Source organism: Nicotiana tabacum, chromosome 2 (assembly GCF_000715075.1).
Source record: "Nicotiana tabacum cultivar K326 chromosome 2, ASM71507v2, whole genome shotgun sequence".
NCBI classification, from domain to species: domain Eukaryota; kingdom Viridiplantae; phylum Streptophyta; class Magnoliopsida; order Solanales; family Solanaceae; genus Nicotiana; species Nicotiana tabacum.
Window position 1 is genome coordinate 52900085 of NC_134081.1, and position 19951 is coordinate 52920035.

At 39.9% G+C, this 19951-nt stretch overlaps 1 pseudogene; it reads right to left on the reverse strand.

Moving 5' to 3' along the window:
* Positions 1-1052: 1052 nt before the first annotated feature.
* The window catches only part of LOC107779984 (non-specific phospholipase C1-like), a 33550-nt pseudogene continuing 14651 nt past the window's right edge, over positions 1053-19951 (reverse strand).

Genomic DNA, 19951 nt, shown 5'->3' on the forward strand with positions numbered 1-19951 from the left:
CCATAATGTCAACAGGTTATGCACCTAACGATATGCCTTCTATGAAATAACAAATTAATTCAGATTAAGACACTAAGGATTCGAAGCAACACACTTACCTAGACTTTTTCTCTCCTTTTAGATGTAATCAACCAACACATCCTTGATATAAGTATAGTTATGAGAGCGCCCCACAAGTTGAAATAATGGTGGAGGAACATCCGGCGGGTGCATGGAGATAAAATTAGGACACACCTAGGAGCACTGACTGTGTTGTTGAATGTCCGAGCTAATAGAGTGCTTACGAAGTTGTTGATTGAATTTTGGGATCCGGCCAAAGCAATCTTTAAGTTTGTCGATTGTGAGCTAACACCTACGCTCTAGGATATTACCAGCTTTACTGAAATTGTCATTCGCTGGACGAAAGACAATATTGCTGGTCATCATGTCGGGTCATAGGTTTCTCTATGCATTAGGATTTAAGAGCAGCTGGAATCTGAGTAATGCCGAAGACGGGTGGATAGGTCTAGACCAACTATTCGATAGATTTGGGCATCTGGAGAGCTGTGACCTACATTATAAGGAGTTTCAGTACGACAAGGAGACGTGTGAGATCCTTCGCCCCTTGATCTTCTCTTTGGCATTGTTAGGACTTTTGGTTTTTCGACAGTGGAAAGGATAGATCAATGTCAATGTGCTACCTTTTGTCTTGGCCACATTTCGGGGGAACTTGAGAGTTACCCTCGTCCCGATGCTGTTGGCAGAAATGTTTAGGGCTTTATCAGCATGTTCAAGAGCCTACAATTTCTTTAAGGGTTGCAACATGCTGCTGTAAGTGTGGGAAACAGAGCACTTCTTTCAAAGAGAGTCGACCATCAGTTACTTCGTCGGCACTAGTAATATGATTTGCAGTCGTGAAGAGCTGATGAGGCACTGGTGTCACGGCCCAAAATTCTACCTTAAGGATCGTGATGGAACCTAATTTCTAGGACTAGGTGAGCCTAACACATGCTGAGATTAACAGATTAAAAATATTTAACTATTAAGTAAAACTTGATAAATGACATAGTGTAACTGAAAAGGGATCAACAATAATACATCCCAAAACCGGTAGTATGAATTCATAAGTTCTACTGAGAATACACTAGAAATCTCGAAATACAACACTGTTCTGAAATACAAATAACGGTATTAAGGAAAGACAATAGAAGGTGACTCCGAGACCTACGTGCGGAATAGCAAGTATAATTTGAAGTCTCTGCAACTATACCTCAACTCTCTACTGTCCGGAACAATCTGAGGTACCTGGATCTGCACAAAAATATGGATAAGCGTAGTATAAGTACACCACAATCAGTACACAGTGAGTATCAAGAATAACCTCGGAGGTGTAGTAACGAGGTTTATGTCAATACTCTCAGTAGAAATAAAATCTGTGCAGAATAGCAATATAAATCTAAAAACAGTCCGCAAAATCAATAAATGGAATCAACAAGTAAACATGTGATAACACAACAAATTAACCAAAACATAGTAAGAATACAAATGAGATCAATTAAGGAAAACTGTGACAGTTCAAATCATCATGTCGTTCCAACACAAGATTTATAACAAGAATCACCCCGATATATAATCACAAATCACAAGTCACCCTTATCACTCCGCGTGAACTTCACATTTTAAAACATTTTCCCAAAATATCTTCATGCGCATAAACCCCTTATCTCGCCGCGAGTGCTTCACAATGAAGTATTTATCCTTTCTAGAAACACGCACATAGACCCCCTTATCTCGCTACATGCACACCAATATACACACCACCCATATTTTGTTGCATGCGCATCTCATTCACAATACAATAATTAACTGCACCTCACGTGCACATTGGCCACAACATCTCCCAAACAACACTACCAATTTTACAACAGTACATAGCCCACGGCTACTCCCCACCACACACTCCAAATCACCACATCTTCTTCCATTCTTGTCATGTATGATTAGGTTTATACTTCATTACTCTAATGTATGGTACTTGCATCTTATCACTGTTCAAGATTTTCTTCCCATGAATGTCCAAATCACTAAATGATTCAACATGATTATGAGCATCTAATTTTAAAGTTAATTTAGTCAAGTGATAATCTAACTTATTCCCTTCCCTAAGCACATGAGTTACAACCACTACACACCTAGATATGAGATTAAGAATTTCTTCCACTCGCACCACAATATGCCATGGAGGCTCCAATACTTCATTCAATATTCGCTTCATCAATAATAAATCTGTCTCAATGACACGAAGAGGTAACTGGGATTGTACAATATACCTTAGAGCTTCCAGGGTGGCTTTTGCTTCAGTAACATTGTTGGTGGCATCATGAATTTCCTCTGCCTGTGCATAATGTAAGTCACCAATTCCATCTCTAATACAAAATGCATAAGAAACTCTACCATTTTCTCTATATGCTCCATCAGTGTTTCACTTTATCCACCTTATAGGAGGCAGTTGCCACCACACCATATTGTACTTCAATTTTGGTATGCGAGCCATCAGTTTGTCATGCAAGTATGGCCAGTTAGTAGTGAGACCTGAGAATGTAGGTCTTCTAACCTTTAGTAACATATTGATTGAGGTAGATACTTTATAGATCACCCTGGCATTTCTTCTCTTCCACAAATACCATATAAATGGTACACCCTTCACCCAAATAAATTTGTACAACTTGTTCTCTTGCCTTCTCCTCCTTATATATTGCCAGGCTGATTTCATAGTAAACATTCCCTTGGATTCTAGTTGCCACCATGGTTTTTCTTGTATGTTAGAAGGTGGAGGTGGCCCAATGGTTTCAATTATGTGCTCAGCAAGTTCCGTTGGTAATATGCCTCTCAACATATCAGCATTCCATTGCACATCCTCTATAACTTCGTGAACATGTACAATAGACTCATCACACCATTGATCAGGTCCTGAGGCATGGTATAAAGACCCTACACCTGCCCAGTTATCATACCAGAAATAGGCACTGTCACTCTTTAATTGCCACCATATTTGATGCTCAATTATGTCTCTCATTTGTAACATTTTTCTCCATGCGTGTGAACCATAATTCCAAGACACAAGTACTTCATGTATCTTCTTGCAATATTTATTCATCATGAATGATGTCCATAATGTATCCTTAGTTCTGAAATTCCACCATAGTTTCCCAAACAAAGCTTTTGAAACATCATGCAAAAGATCTAAAGCCAACACAACCTTCCTCTTTAGGCAAGCATAAAGTATCCCATGATGCCCATTTCCCTTCTTTGGCTATCCCATAATTACTCTAGTAAAACCTTGCAAACATCTTATGCATTTATGTTATACCATATTGTGGAGAATTGACTGCAGATAAGAGATGTATAGGCATACTTTCAAGCACATGTGCTATCAATATTGCCCTTCCACCAATGGACAGTAACTTTCCCTTCCATGAGTGAAGCCTTTCTTGTACTTTAAAAATAATGTCCTTCTAGAACTCTTTCCTTCTTCTAATATAAAAGATTGGACAACCTAAATAAGTAAAGGGGAAGGGGTGCCTTTGAAACTCTGTGATTAGATGCACAATACTGGCTTCATGGTAAGTTGCATTTTCATGCATATAAAATGATGATTTCTCCTTGTTCACCTTTTGTCCAGATGCATTTTCATACTCCTCAAGAATATTCATGATCAACTGTAAGGTACCATAGTGTGATGAGCTAAATATAATTGTATCATCAACATTGGAAAGGTAATTGATATTTTGGCTCCACTCTGGTATTCCAAAACCAATAAAAATTTGATTATCATACAAGGCATGTAATACTCTCACTGGCACCTCAGCAGCCTAAATAAATAAAGTTGGAGATAAGGGATCACCTCGCCTGACACCCCTTGTTGATTTGAATAATCCACCGTCTTATCCATTCAACAAAACTAAGTACCAGTTGTTTGAAACCAACCTGAATACCATGTCAATGATCTTCTCATCAAAGCCCATCTGCCTAAGCACTTTTGTCAAGAACAACCATTATAACCTGTCATAAGCCTTTGTCATGTCAAGTTTGATCACCACATTGAAAGGTTTACCCATCTTCCTAATGTCAAAAACTATATCTTCAGTCAATAAGATGTTCTCCACAATTGATTGTAGGCTATAATCTCATATTTTAGTCGCTTATTGCACTCTAATTTACTGCACTTTACTTGTTTTGAGTTTTAATTGATAGTATTTTGCACTAACTAAATATTTTATGCCTTGTAGAAGTGATTCCGAGTGATGTAGATGTTATGGAGCTAATTCGAGCTATTTGGAGCTTTGAAATCTGAGTAAAAGCCCAAGGATTAAGCCCAAGGATTCTTAGTTTATTTTAGTTAGAAATCATATAAACCTCAATTGTCGATTCTCCTAGATAGCAATCAAGCTAGAAACTACGAAAATACTGTTTAACTCCAATCCATGTGAATACGATATTATACTATACTATCTTTGACTAGCGAGCATAATTTAAGTGTGTGTTTCAAGCTCGTCAAATTTTGGCGTCGTTGCCAAGGATTTGCAATTAATAGTGTTTGAAGTAGTTTGTAGTGTAAATTCACAAATTTTTCTTTTATTTTTATATTATTTTGTCTTTTTTACATTTGGTGTTCTTTGACTGTGTGCAGGTTACAGGTTAGATTGGTGCATGACTCGAACTTCTGCGAAGGAAGTGCTACCATACGAGCCAGAAATTGAAAAACGACCGCGACAACTGAGGAAGGAAAGAAATCTCACCGAGACATCAGGAAAGGTTGGGCAATCCTCAACCAAAGAAGATATAGCTGGAACCGATGATAATAATGTGGATTTGGCTATAAGTGAGGCAGCCCAACGACGAGAACAAGTTGCACGGGATGCTGAAGAAGCAGCTATTAGAGATGCACAGATTATCTACGAAGAAGAGAGGGATCGTAGAATTGCTCAGAATCAACATTTGGGTGCAGACCACTTCGGAAATATAGCTCCCATGCCTGGGAGACCACTTGGTGATTATGCTAGACCGGTCTACAATCAAAGTTTACCAAGTGTTAGACCACCTCCAATTGCAGCAAATAACTTTGAATTGAAGCAAGGGTTGCTTCAAACTCTTTAGAATTGATGTGTCTTCAGAGCGAAGCCAAACAAAGATCCAAACACACATCTAATGGACTTCGAGGAGATTATGAACACCTTTCAATACAATGGTGTGTCACAAGATGTAGTGTACTTAAGGGCATTCCCCTCAACACTTAAAGATGATGCAAAACAGTGGCTTCGAAGCTTGCCCACGGGATTAATTAGAACTTGGGAGGAGATGACCAGAAAATTCCTTGATAAATATTTGTCCTCAGCTAAAACAGGCAAGTTTAAAAGAGAAATCCATAACTTCCGCCAGAAAGATACGGAAACTATTTTTGAAGCATGGGAGACATTTAAGGAGATTGTTAGAAAGTGTCAATATAGCAGAATTGAACTCATGATGCAACTTCGGGACTTTTGGGATGTATTGACACCGGCCTCACGTAGAACATGGAGCAATGCAGCTGGAGGCCCATTGATGAAGAAGACTCCAGAGGAGATAGTCACAATTCTTGATGAGTTATCTGAAGATGCAAATCAGTGGCCCTCTGAGAGTGCTGAAAGAAGAAGATCAACTGGTGTTCACCAAGTTAATGCTAACACATCTGTGCAGGTACAACTTGATGCTATGGCCAAAGGGATAAGAAAGCTGACCTTAGCATCGATACTATTACACCCCATGTTTTCGTACGTGAAAGTACGCCATAAGTAAATTGATGGAAGCTCGGAAATGAGATGTTATATCCCGCATTTTCGTATGTTAAAGTTTCGTCGTAAATCGACGTAAGTTAGGGAATGGGATTATTATGAGATTATAAGCATTATGCTATTTCAAATAATTCATGAGTAAATTCGTGAAGGTGAGAGGGTAAGCGGATCGAAGAAAATGAGTTTCGTCGAAGTTTGTCACTTTGAGATAAAATACGGTCCAAGCTATAATAGCCGGTATTTATGGACTAGTGTGATACAAGGTACCACATGACCATAATAGTAAGGTGTACAAAGTGTATTAAAAGTGAGTAGTATTTTAAGTAATTTGAGATAATTCTTAATTATGTGAGTAATTGGTTAATTATTAGATTAGTGGGGAATTATCAAGTTCATTAAGGGACTGGTAATTAATTAAAATGTTTTGGATAAACCTAATGGAGATTAACGTGGAAGCCAAATACCTTACATAAACATGACTCTTGAATTCAAATAAAATGTGGCAAAACTTGGAGATGTCTTTGGCCAACAATGCTACAAGTGGGGCCCACACCCACTAATACAAAAATCTTTTCTAAAATTACCAAATAAAGAAGGGTCACACTTACAATGATCATATTTTTTCAATAGTAATGTGAATTACTTCATCAAGTTCATACTACACTACAAAAAGTAACGGATTAATGCTCAACAAATTCGTATGAAAATGTAGCAACGGGATTTTGCAATTCTAAGGGAGTACGGTGCAATCCTTCTCAAGAATATCGTACGGATTTTCCCCTACTTCGATCCGCCGTTACGTGTTGTCGCAATTGACGTGTGTTAGAGGTATTGTCAAGAGAGTCGACTCAGGTATGTTAAGGCTAAACCTTTCCTTTATTTTGGCATGATCTCGTAATTACATGTATTTGATAAGGAGGCATAAAGAGAAGTTCATACTCCCGAATTTATATAAATTATCCTAGTCTCATAAATTACAGTATTCTCCTTATCGGGACTTCATATTTAATTGAGTATTGTCTTCTTCTAGTCAAGAGAGCAGAGAGCCTATATATACAGTATTACAGTATTTTCATTACCACCTAGCTATAATCGATGGGCAGGCCCTTATTGGGCAACCTCTGATCAGATGGTAAGTTATATATTGAGCCTACTATGTCCGAGCACCTATGAGGGAGCCCAGAATGGCCGAGATACAGAGCCTAGTATGGCCGAGGGCCTATGAGCGAGCCTACTACGGAGGAGCAGTTACACGTTTCGAGCCTTATAGAGCCGGACATTAATTTTACTTACTATATTGAGAGAGTTGAGTCAGTATCAACAGGTAAGTATATCTCCATATCATCTTTGACTCCCAGTTACCTTCAGTTATTATATTATTAGTTCAGTTTCAGCTTTCAGTTATTTTATTGCCTTGCATACTCGGTACGTTATTTCGTACTGACGTCCCTTTTTCTAGGGACGCTGCATTTCATGCGTGCAGGTTTAGACAGACAGACGGGTAGACCTCCTCAGTAGGTGTTGCCTCCCTAGTCGCATAAGGCTAAGCTCTGCCTTTCTTTATGTAACTCCAAATGCTATGCTATTTAAAACCTTGCACTATTCTCTACCTCGGGGCTAAGCTCTGCCCCCGATCTTACACAAGACTAAGCTCTGTCCTGTTTCGTTTTGCATAACCAAGTATCATGTCTTTGCATCTCATGGGCTGAAATATCGCCATTTTGTCCGAAGGCGTTATAGTCCGAAGGCATCATCCTCATAGCCAGAAGACATCATGCCATGGCCTGAGGATCTATCAATATTGCACATCATTATTCAAAGGCATCATGGTTCAGAGGCATCATCCTCATGGCCCGAGAACATTATTTCATTGCATGCGAATCCCATATCTCACAATTCATGGCCCGCGATGTCATGGTCTAAGGACATCATCCTCACCGTCCAAAGACGATCTCCATGATCCAAAGGGAATTTGCATCATGTTTAAATTCTCGTAATAATCCATATATATTTGCATGCGTTGTGTTTTAAGTTTTGCAGGTAATCCCGGAAGTAACCGTCCTCCTAACGGGAGCAATCTTCGCTCCGGTTTCCGTTCAACGTTCATATCCTGCAAACGTAACCAACCATCGTCCGTTACCCATTCCCATTTGATAATAGTTAAAATATCCATAACCATTCCCAGATACATCCATTCACAGTTCCGATATCGTCCTATCCAGAAGAGCTTGTCCGTTCCTACAACAACTCCATCGGTTTATTCCACCGTTGGATCCAGAACTACACATGGCCTGATTCCTGTAAAATCAGGGATATGTAGGCAACTCAGAAACTAGGGTTCGGCCTATATTTTTTAAAATCACCCCATTCGGTCAAAATCGGTCATCATTTCTTTACCCGACAACTCTTTTATCATTCTCGGGTAAAAATGGGCAACTGTTGATATCCAATTTTTCCCTCATATTTTTAAATATATATATATATACTTTCAAAATAGTGCATACACATCATCATTTTGATTCATAAGTATATACATGTATTTTTTATAATTTTCCATAATTTGTAAATACTTTAAACCAATTTATTTCTGCATTTTATTATATAAATATCCAGTAATTATCCGCCAAATTATTTTTATGATTATTTAATTATCTAAACTTATCATTTATACGAACATGATATTTTAAATATTTTTCAGTGCATTCTTTTTATAATTACCTTTGCATTTTTAGGCTAATTGTACATTTTTGCAATAATAGCCTGTATTCATGTATAATTATATTATTTATGCAAAAATTAACTTTTTTATATTTTTATAATATTAAGTTATTATTTTTAATCATTTTAGGGCACAAATAATAATTTATTTATTTATTAATAACTTTTATAAATTATTGTTTTAATAAATATTGGGTATTTAAAAATTAGCCCCACTTTTAAACCTATTTTCAGACCAAACAATGGCCCAAAATACCTAATACACTAACCCAAATAACCCCGGCCCAAACCAATGACCGACTAAATCCCAACCCAGTCGGACCCGCTATATTTAACCCGCCCCATTCAAACTTTAAATCCAGGTTGTTGATCTCTTAAGATCAACGGCCCCTGTTTAATCCCCCTTCTTAATTAACCAATCACCCTAACCCTAACCTTAACCCATTTCTCCTTTGCCCGCCGCCTCTGCATCCTCTCATCTCCCTTCTCCCCCTCTCAAGAACCCTAGCCGCCGCCCCCTAAATCTTCTCCTAATCCCACCTAATATGGGATTCTATGGCTATTACTTACCATACTCGACCCCCTTGTGGTACTGGCTACTCTCCTATAGTGCTTGCCTAAAAAAGGCAAGCACATCTCCTCAAAATCGAACCAAAATCGGTTCAAATCCCTATTTTTTGAATGTTATTCCGTCTATGTTCATCCTATGCTACTGTGAGTTCAAACATTTGTTTATATTCTGTTGATTCTTACTTACCCTAATAATTAGGGTTTCAGATCTCTTTAAATCGAACCAAAATTGGTTTGATTCTTTGATTTTAAGCGATGTTTATGTCTATATTCATCTGATTCTGTGCAACGTTTGATTTTTTATTTTTAGACTCTGTCGATTTTTTGTACTTTCCCTAAAATTAGGGTTTTAAAATTTCTCTTTTCCTTACTGATTTCGATTGCATGTGATGTTCTTTCCTTTCTAGTGTTTGATTGACACCTTTCCTTATTTACTTGTTCAATCTTTGTCACTATATAAACCCATCCCCATTCCCCTTTAGAAAAAAGGCTGGGAATCGCTAGAATCTCACTAAATATTTAAAGCTTTACTCAGTCATTCTTCATTATCTCGTTCTATACTTTGGTTTTGGCCGGCTGAAAGCCAAGGCCACTAAATTCTGGGTTCTTGCTTCTCGTTGATGTTCAGAATACTGTGGACTTTTGTTCTTTCTTGTATTTTCGTTTAACTGGTAAGTTACTTGCCCTTTGCAATTTCATCCTTATGTGTCTCTGATTTTCATGTGTTCTTCCTTCTAAAATCCATGGCTTAATATATTTCTGGGTTACTTTGAAGCACCACTCTATTAACTTTGCATGCGCTTTAAGTCTCTTTAGCATTTAACTAGTACTAATGCTGCTAGTTCTGAGATTATCTATGCATAACTGGGTAATCTGAATCTTCCTAAGATTGTTTAGTTAGTGTATTGACGCTTGAATGTTCAAGAATCTGTTTACTTACTTTGTCTTAAATCTCGGTAATGAATGCCTCACATTTGTAGTAACATGTGTTAAGACTTTCATGTGGTATGCTAGGGTGATTGGTTCTAGATTGAATTTGATGTGGCATGCCGGTCAGGCAGCTTGTATTGGGTGAGGCGAGGTTATTGGACCTGGAATTTGTGCAATTGGATTTGGATAAGGTATTTTTGGAAGAATAATGTCATTAATCAGCTCAAAATTTGTCTACGGTTCTTGTTGGGCGAGGGAACTCCATTACTTGTTGGTTTGATTGGTGGTTATGAGTTTCTATGTGTTTTTTTCATCATTGTAGTGCTACGAAGGTTTGGAATGAGGTTTTATCTGATATGAAGTATATTACCGGTACCAGGGTTGGTAATGAGCAGCTATTGTAGTCAGAAGTTATTGCTGTGAGCACATGGGTTATGGGGTACATCGTGTGGTTTGATCTTTGCATTGTATTGACGGCTTCATACAACTTGTTGAGATTGATACAGTGCATAATTATAAGGATCGAAACTTATGTAAGTCCCCGTAATAGTTTTGCCCAAACCCAGGGTTTCGTGATATCGGGGTAGACTTATGCATTGATGATTGATATGAAGTATTCAGACTTTTTGGGTTGAACAGTGCGTTAGGGAGTTGAAGAAAAATATTTGGAAGTGCAGGGCATTTGTGCGGTCCATTCTGCGGTCGCAAAACTGATCTGCGGACCGTAGATCTATTGCAAACTAAAGCAGAAATCTGGGAAAATTTTTTGACCATTATGCGGTCCATTATGCAGCCGCATAATCATTTTGCGGGCTGGCTCTTAGCCCATTTTTGTTTGCCATGGAGATGGATGTATTGTCGCATCACATCCAAGGGGAGGTGCCTTGGTGCATGCTATTTACCGATGATATAGTGTTGATTGACGAGACGCGTAGTGGAGTTAACGTGAGGTTGGAGGTTTGGAGACAGACCTTGGAATCTAAAGGTTTCAAACTGAGTAGAACCAAGACAGAATACTTGGAGTGCAAATTCAGTGACGGGACCCCTGATGCAGATGTAGAGGTTAAGCTTGATGCTCAAGTTATCCCCAAGAGAGAAAGTTTTAAGTATCTCGGGTCTATTATCCAAGGTAACGGGGACATTGACGAAGATGTCGCGCATCGCATCGGAGCGGGATGGATGAAGTGGAGGCTCGCTTCCGGTGTTTTGTGTGATAGGAATGTGCCGCTAAAACTTAATGATAAGTTTTATCGAGTGGTGGTTCGACCGGCTATGCTGTATGGAGCTGAGTGTTGGCCAGTCATGAACTCCCACGTGCAGAAGATGAGAGTAGCAGAGATGAAGATGTTGAAATGGATGTGTGGGTGTACCAAGAAAGATAGGATTAAGAATGAAGCTATCCGGGACAGAGTGGGAGTAGCCTCCGTGGAGGACAAGATGCGAGAGTCAAGGCTGAGATGGTTCGAACATATTAAGAGAAGAAGCATTGATGCTCCTGTCAGAAGGTGTGAGAGGTTGGCCATTGAGAGTTTGAGAAGAGGTCGAGGTAGTCTTAAGAAGTACTGGGTATAGGTGATTAGGCAGGACATGGCGCTGCTTCAGCTCACTGAGGACATGACCCTTGAGAGGATGGTGTGGAGGTCGAGGATTAAGGTAGAAGGTTAGTGGGCAGTTTATAGTTGTTCACCGATAGTCTTAGTAGCATGCATGTCTCTTCATTGTTCGCCTCAGGTATTGTATTTTCCTGTTGCTATTATTGGGTACTAATTATCCTTTATCTCTCCCTTTTTCTTTTCTCTTCCATCTTTCTTCCTTCCTTGCTTTCCTCTTCTTCTTCTTGCCCTTCCTGAGTCGAGGGTCTTCCGGATCGCAGACCGGTCGCAGAGTGAGGCAAAAGTGCCCAGTTCCTGAGGGCCATTATGTGGTCCATTCCGCGAACCGCAGAAGCGTTATGCGGTCGCATATGCGACCGCAAATCTGCATCGGGGCTTCATTTTTCTGGTTTTATAAACCCCACTCCATTCTTATAAAACAATCTTAGGGATCATATTAGAAGGATCATAAACCCCACTCCATGCTTCAAGAATCTGACTTGTGTGTGTATTAATGCAACATGGCAAGGTGATAGCTTATGCTTATAGGAAACTCAAGAATCATGAAAAGAACTATCCAACACATGACTTAGAGCTTGCGGCGGTGGTATTTGCGTTGAAGATTTGGCTTCATTATCTGTATGGAGTCCATGTGAGTTACTCAAGGATTACGACATCGATATTCTATATCATCCGGGGAAGGCCAATGTTGTAGCGGATGCTCTTAGCCAGAAATCTATGGGCAGTTTGGCTCACTTGGAGGCATATCAAAGGCCGTTGGGTGGCTAGTTTGGGAGTTCGTCTTGCGAATTCTAGTGAAGGAAGAGTGATTGTGCAAAATAGGGCTGAATCATTGCTTGTTGTGGAAGTCAAGGAGAAGCAATACAATGACCCATTGTTTGTACAATTGAAGGAGGGGATTCATAAACATAAGACCATGGCCTTTTCACTTGGCATGGATGATGGTACAATAAGGTACCAAGGGCGATTATGTGTTCCAAATGTGGATGGTCTCCGGGAAAGAATCATGACCGAGGCTCACACTTTTAGGTATTCCGTGCACCCGGGCTCTATAGAGATATACCATGATCTTAAGGAAGTCTAATGGTGGAATGATATGAAGAGGAATGTAGGGGACTTTGTGGCAAAATGTCCAAATTGTCAGCAAGTGAAGGCTGAACACCAAAGGCTCGGTGGGTTGGCACAGAACATAGAAATTTTGATGTGGAAATGGGAGATAATCAATATGGACTTTGTGGTAGGACTACCTCGCACTCCTCGCATGTTCGAATCGATTTGGGTGATTGTGGACCGAATCACGAAATCAACTCACTTCTTACCTGTTAAGGCTACCAACACAGCGGAACAGTATGCTCAATTGTATATCAAGAAAATCGTCAGGCTGCATGGCACTCCAATTTCCATCATTTCTGATCGGGGGGCACAAGTCACAGCTAACCTTTGGAAGAAATTTCAGCAAGGCTTGGGTACTCAGGTAAATCTTAGTACATCTTTCCATCTACAGACCGACGGGCAAGAAGAGCGAACTATTCAGACGCTGTGGATATTTTGCACTCTTGTGTTCTCAACTTCAAAGGTAATTGGGATAATCATTTACTGCTCATAGAATTCGCCTACAATAATAGTTATCATGCTAGCATTCAGATGGCACCGTTTGAGGCTCTATATGGTAGGAGATATAGATCTCCCATTGGATGGTTCGAGATTCGGGAAGCAGAGTTGATAGAACCAGACCTCGTGCATCTGCTATGGAGAAGGTTAAGATCATTACAGAACGGGTAAAAACTGCTCAGATTCATCAAAAGTCCTATTCGGATGTGCGTCCCATGGATTTGGAGTTTAAAGAGGATGATTGGGTATTCTTGAAGGTTTCCCCCATGAAGGGCATAATGTGATTTGGTAAGAAAGGGAAGCTGAGTCTAAGGTATGTCGGACCATACAGAATCATTCAGAGGGTTGGTCGGGTGGCATACAAGCTTGAACTATCTCCAAATATGTCTTTAGTGCACTCGGTGTTCCACGTATCCATGTTGAAGAAGGTGGTTGGAGATCCGTCGCTCATTGTTCTGGTTGATACAATTAAGGTTAATGAAGAATTGACTTATGAAGAAATTCCAGTTGCAATTCTTGATAAGCAAGTTCGAAAGTTGAGGAATAAAGAGATTGCCTCCGTAAAAGTGTTATGGCAAAACCAACAAGTCGAATAGACCACCTGGAAGGCCGAGGAAGAGATGAAGAAGAAGTACCCTAATTTATTTGAATAGCTATGTAATAGTCTATGATGTTAAGAGCTAATTTTATGCAAATTATGATTTCCCCCTGTGCAGCTTATGTTAAGGATACACCCTCTTGGTAATGCAATGTTTATGGCATTGTTGCCGGTGTTGTTTCCATATTGTTTAACACCGTTGTGTTGTGGTTATGTTGTTAAGGTTGGTTTTTGGGATTCTCTGACAGGTGGATAGGCCCAGTTACAGGGGAAACTCTGGCAAAAATTTTGGAAATTTGGGGAGTTAGTCAAAAGTTTGGAACTATTGGTGTGTGTTATAGCAGCTGATTCACATTGGTTTCTAATGGCGGATTTTGGCCCTCATTCAAGGATGAATGATCTTAAGCGGGGAGGATGTAAGTCCCCATAAATGTTTTACCTAAACCCGGGGTTTCGTGATGTTGGAGTAGACTTATGCGTTGATGATTGATATGAAGTATTCAGATTTTTTGGGTTGAACAATGCGTTGGGGAGTTGAAGAAAAATATTTGGAAGTGTAGGGCATTTCTGCGATCGCAGAACTGATATGCGGATCGCAGATCTGTTGCAGACTGAAGCAGAAATCTAGGCTAATCTTTGGACCATTATGCAGTCCATTATGCGGCCGAATAATCATTTTGCGAGCCGCACAACCTATCATAGACCCAGCATGAAAATTTTCGGGGGGAAGTTCTGCGGCTCACTATGCGACCGTAGAATAGGTCTGCGGACCGCAGACCACAGACCGGTCACAGAGTAAGGCAGGAGTGCCCAGTTCCGGAGGGCCATTATTCGGTCTATTTCACGGGCCGCAGAAGCGTTATGCGGTTGCGTATGCGACCGCAGATCTGCATCGGGGCTTCATTTTTCTGGTTTTATAAACTCGACCCCATTCTTATAAAATAATCTTAGGGATCATATTAGAAGGTTCAAACTTATATTTTAGAGAGAGGAAGGTAGTCTAGAGTGAGAAAAGGAATTTCCAAGTCATTTGTTCATCAATCTTTGCGAAAGCCTTGAAGATTTCACAAGGGTCTCATAAGGTCTTCAACCAAAAAAGTAAGATTCTAGCCATAGCCTTCAATTTCGAGATTTAACTAAAAATAGGTAGTAAGCCAGGCAATTCTTGGGCGTGGGAGTTGTTCAATATGCATGCATGTACTATCTATGATTGTGGGGAGATTGTTGAGCTCAATTGGGTAGATTTTGGGTAGTGAAATAGCGGAATCCGCCATAGGAGGACCTTGAGATCATAATGGCCACCTAGTGTTTGATAAAATGCTCAAATGAGCTAGAATCGTGAACTCCTTCCTAATTCGTGTTCAATGCTGTTGTGTCTCTAAATAGATCAAAGTTGCTAGGATTCCGGAACTGTGTAGTGAATTAAGGAAATCTCAAAGCTAGGTATGTTGGTTAAACTTGTAACACCCCGGAAAATTTCGATGTACTTAAGTGGTAAGCCGGGTAAATTTTGAAAAGAAAATAATATTTCATGATGTCGGACTAGCCCGAAAAGTAAAGAAATATTTTTGGCAGAAAAGTACATTTCTGCGGTCCATTATGCGACCGCAGAATCACTCTACGGACCGCATAATGGCAGCAGAGTGAGGCAGTTAATTAGACCAATTGGAAGCAATTATGCGATCGACTATGCGACCGCATAACTATTATGCGGTGCATTATGCGATCGCATAACGGTTATGTGGACCGCATAGTGATCGCATACACAGACAGTTCTTTTAGCTATTTTGTAACATACTATGCGACTGATATGCGGTCCGCCTATCGGTTATGCGATCGCATACCTTGTTCCGGAGCTTCATTTTTGGGTTATGCGATCACTAATTGGCTAGTTTGGGAGTTCGTCTTGCGGACTCTAGTGAAGGAGGGGTAATTGTGCAAAATAGGGTTGAATCATCGCTTGTTATGGAAGTCAAAGAGAAGCAATACAACAATCCATTGTTGGTGCAGTTGAAAGAGGGGATTCATAAACATAAGACCATGGCCTTTTCTCTTGGCATGGATGATGGTACACTAAGGTACCAAGGGCGACTCTGTGTTCCAAATGTGGATGGTCATCGGGAAAGAATTATGACTGAAGCTCACACTTCTAGGTATTCCGTGCACCCAGGTTCTACGAAAATGTATCATGATCTTAAGGAAGTCTATTGGTGGAATGATATGAAGAGAAATGTGGCGGACTTTGTAGCAAGATGTCCGAACTGTCAGCAAGTGAAGGCCGAACACCAAAGGCCCGGTGGGTTGGCACAGAACATAGAAATTCCAATGTGAAAATGGGAAATGATTAATATGGACTTTGTGGTAGGATTACCGCGCACTCCGCACAAGTTTGACTCAATTTGGGTGATTGTGGATCGACTCACAAAATCAGCACACTTTTTGCCGGTTAAGTCTACCGACACAGTAGAGAAGTATGTTGAGTTATATATCAAAGAAATAGTCAGGTTGCATGGCACCCCAGTTTCCATCATTTCTGATCGGGGGCACAATTCACTGCTAAGTTTTGGAAGAAATTTCAGCAAGGTTTGGGTACTCAAGTGAATCTTAGTACATCCTTTCACCCGCAGACTGACGGGCAGGCAGAGCGGACTATTCAGACGCTTGAGGATATGTTGCATGCTTGTGTTATAAACTTCAAAGGTAGCTGGGATGATCATTTACCACTCATAGAATTTGCATATAACAATAGTTATCATGCTAGCATTCAAATGGCACCGTTCGAGGCTTTATATTGTAGGATATGTGGATCTCCCATTGGGTGGTTCGAAATTGGGGAAGCAGAGTTGATAGGGCCAGACCTCGTGCGTCAAGCTATGGAAAAAGTTAAAATCATTAAGGAGCAGTTGAAGACTGCTCAGAGTCGTCAGAAATCCTATTCGGATGTTCGTCGTAGAGATTTGGAATTCAAAGAAGATGATTGGGTATTTTTAAAAGTTTTCCCCATGAAGGGTGTAATGCGATTTGGTAAGAAAGGGAAATTGAGTCCGAGGTATGTCGGACCGTACAAAATCATTCAGAGGATCGGTGAGGTAGCATACAAGCTTGAGCTACCACCTGAGATGTCATTAGTATACCCGGTGTTTCATGTGTCTATGTTAAAGAAAGTAGTTGGAGACCCGACAGCCATTGTTCCGATTGAGACTATTGAGGTAAATGAAGAACTGACTTATGAAGAGATTCCAGTTTCTATTATTGATCGGCAAGTCCGAAAGTTTAGAAATAAAGAAATTGCATCCGTGAAAGTGCTATGGCAAACCAACAGGTTGAAGAGGCTCCTTGGGAGGCCGAAGAAGAAATGAAGAAAAAGTATGCTAATTTATTTGAATAACCATGTAATTATGAGTTGTGCCTTATGAAAATGCTAAGGGATATTCCTATGAAATATGTATGACTTGTACATTTGGTGTTAAGGGTGTTCCGTTCTGGTAATATAATTGCTTGTGAGGCCACAGTTGGTGTTGTTTTGTATTATGTTACGTTGTTAGATTATGTATATGCTGTTAGGATGTGTTTCTGGGGGCTCTCTGACAGGTGGATAGGCCTAATTACAAGGGAAACTCTGGCGAAATTTTGGACTTTTAGGGAGTTAGTCAAATTTGGGGTTGCTAGTTTGTGGTATAAAACAAACTAAGTTGAATAAGATGCTAATGACGGATTTTTACCCTCATTCGAAGACGAATGATCCTAAGCGGGGGAGAATGTAACACCCCGAAAAATTTTGAAGTACTTAAGTGGTAAGCCCGGTAAATTTTGCAAAGAAAATAATGTTTCATGGTGTCGGACTAAGCTTATGTGTTTGAGGATTGTAGAATGCACCGGAAAGTAAAGGAAAAGTTTTGGCAGAAAAGTACATTTCTGCGGTCCATTATGCGACCGCAGAACCACTCTGCAGACCGCATAATAGCCGCAGAGTGAGGCAGATAATTGGACCAATTGGAAGCAATTATGCGGTCGACTATGCGACCACATAACTGTTTTGCGGTGCATTATGCGGCCGCATAATGGTTATGCAAACCGCATAGTGACCGCTTACACAGACAGTTCTTTTGGCTATTTTGTAACCAACTATGCGACCGATATGCGGTCCGCATATCGGTTATGCGATCGCATACCTTGTTCTGGAGCTCCATTTTTGGGTTTTTAAAACCTGACCCTATTTCATTAAATACACTCTTTGGGTCAATTTTGAGCTATTATCTGACATTTTAGAGTGAGAGAGAGTGCCATGGAGTGAGAAGGTGTTCTCCAATATTTGTCCTTCAAATATTGCCCAAGTTTTGGAAGATTAAGAAGGGAAAACTCACTAGGTCTTCATCTTAGAGGTAAGATTCTACACCCTAACCCTCACTTTCGAATTTTGTGTAGAATTAGATAATTAGCAAGATAATTTCTGGACAGTAGGGTTGTTTATTTACATGCATGTGATATCAAGGGGTGTAGGAAGATTGTTGAACTAGGCATGGTAAATATTGGGTTGTGGGATGATGGAATTCTCCATAAAAAAAAGGGCCTCGAAACCGTAATGCACACCTAGTGTTTGATAAAATACTCAAATGAGCTAGAACCATAATCATCTTCCTAATTTTGGTTATATTTGTTATATTTCTAAAATAGATTGAAGTTGCTAATAATTCCGGAATATTTAGAGTGTAAGGAAGCTCAAGTGAGGTATGTTGGCTAAACTCTTCAATAAAAAATTGGAATCCTCATTATCCTTGTAAGTTCCGAGATGTTGATTATAAATCGAGTATTCCGATAAGTTTTGTGATGAAGATATATGTTTAATTCGTATTTCAAATGCTCTTATCATATTGCATTATAAATTAAGGATGTGTCCCAAACTATGGATTACGTATCCATATGTTATAATTTCTAGTCGTGATTTATGTGAAAATTATTATGCCAAGTTGTGTAGAGATTGTGATTGTGACACACCTCCACCCGCATATATATTGGGGTGAGGCGGCATGACCGCTTTGTGTAGGGATTATGATATTGTGGGACTGCACCTCCACCCGCTTATATTGGGGTGAGGCGGTACAACCGCTTTGTGTATGGTTTTGGTATTGTTGTGGCACCACCACCCGCATACATTGGGGTGAGGCGGCATAGCCGCTTTGTGTTGGTATTGATATCGTTGATGCATTTCCACCCGCATACATTCGGGTGCGGCGGCATAGCCGCTTTGTGTAGGTTCATGGTACTGTGGTTATACATCCACCCACATACATTTATGTGAGGTGGCAGGGCCGCTTGATTAGAGTTGTGGTATTGTACGTACACCTCCACCTGCATACATCGGGTGAGGCGGTGGGGCCTCTTTGTGTGAAGATGGTTATAGAGGATCTCATCTTAAATCCTATAAATGTTGTTGATAGCTTTTAATAAGCTTGCTATGGTTGAGATAGTTATCTATATTATTCTATTGCCGCACTAGTTCATCATAATTATCTTGTATTTCTAAATTCTTAAATTGGTGTTTAGTTTTCATACTAGTACTATTCGACGGTACTAACGTCTCTTTTGCTGGGGGCGCTGCATCTTTAAATGGATGCAGGTGGTTCCATAGCAGGAGACATTGATCAGTGATAGCAGTACACCTTCTTCCCAGCTGACTCGGTGAACCCCACTTCATCTCAAGGTCATGTATCTTTTGTTCTTTATGTATTATGGTTGAGGTATAGCCGGGGCCTTGTTTCCGGCATTATCATTGAACTCTTCTTTATCTATAGAAGCTCCGTAGATATAGTGTGGGTTGTGTATTGGTACTGAGAAAGACAAACTATGCTATGTAGTGGTTGTATTACTTGTCCATTTGAGACTTTAAAAATGGTGAAACTTATGGTAAGAAATTGGTAATTACAGACATGACCACTTTATTGTTTAAATATGCGTTCAATATGCATTCCAAATATTCTTGTTATGTTGAGTTGTTGTATGAGAATGTGGTTTAAGTATGGGCTGTGTGTTATTATGTTATGATTTTAAAATGTGTTTCTAATGAAAACTACCACGTCAAATTGTGTAAGAAATCACATGTG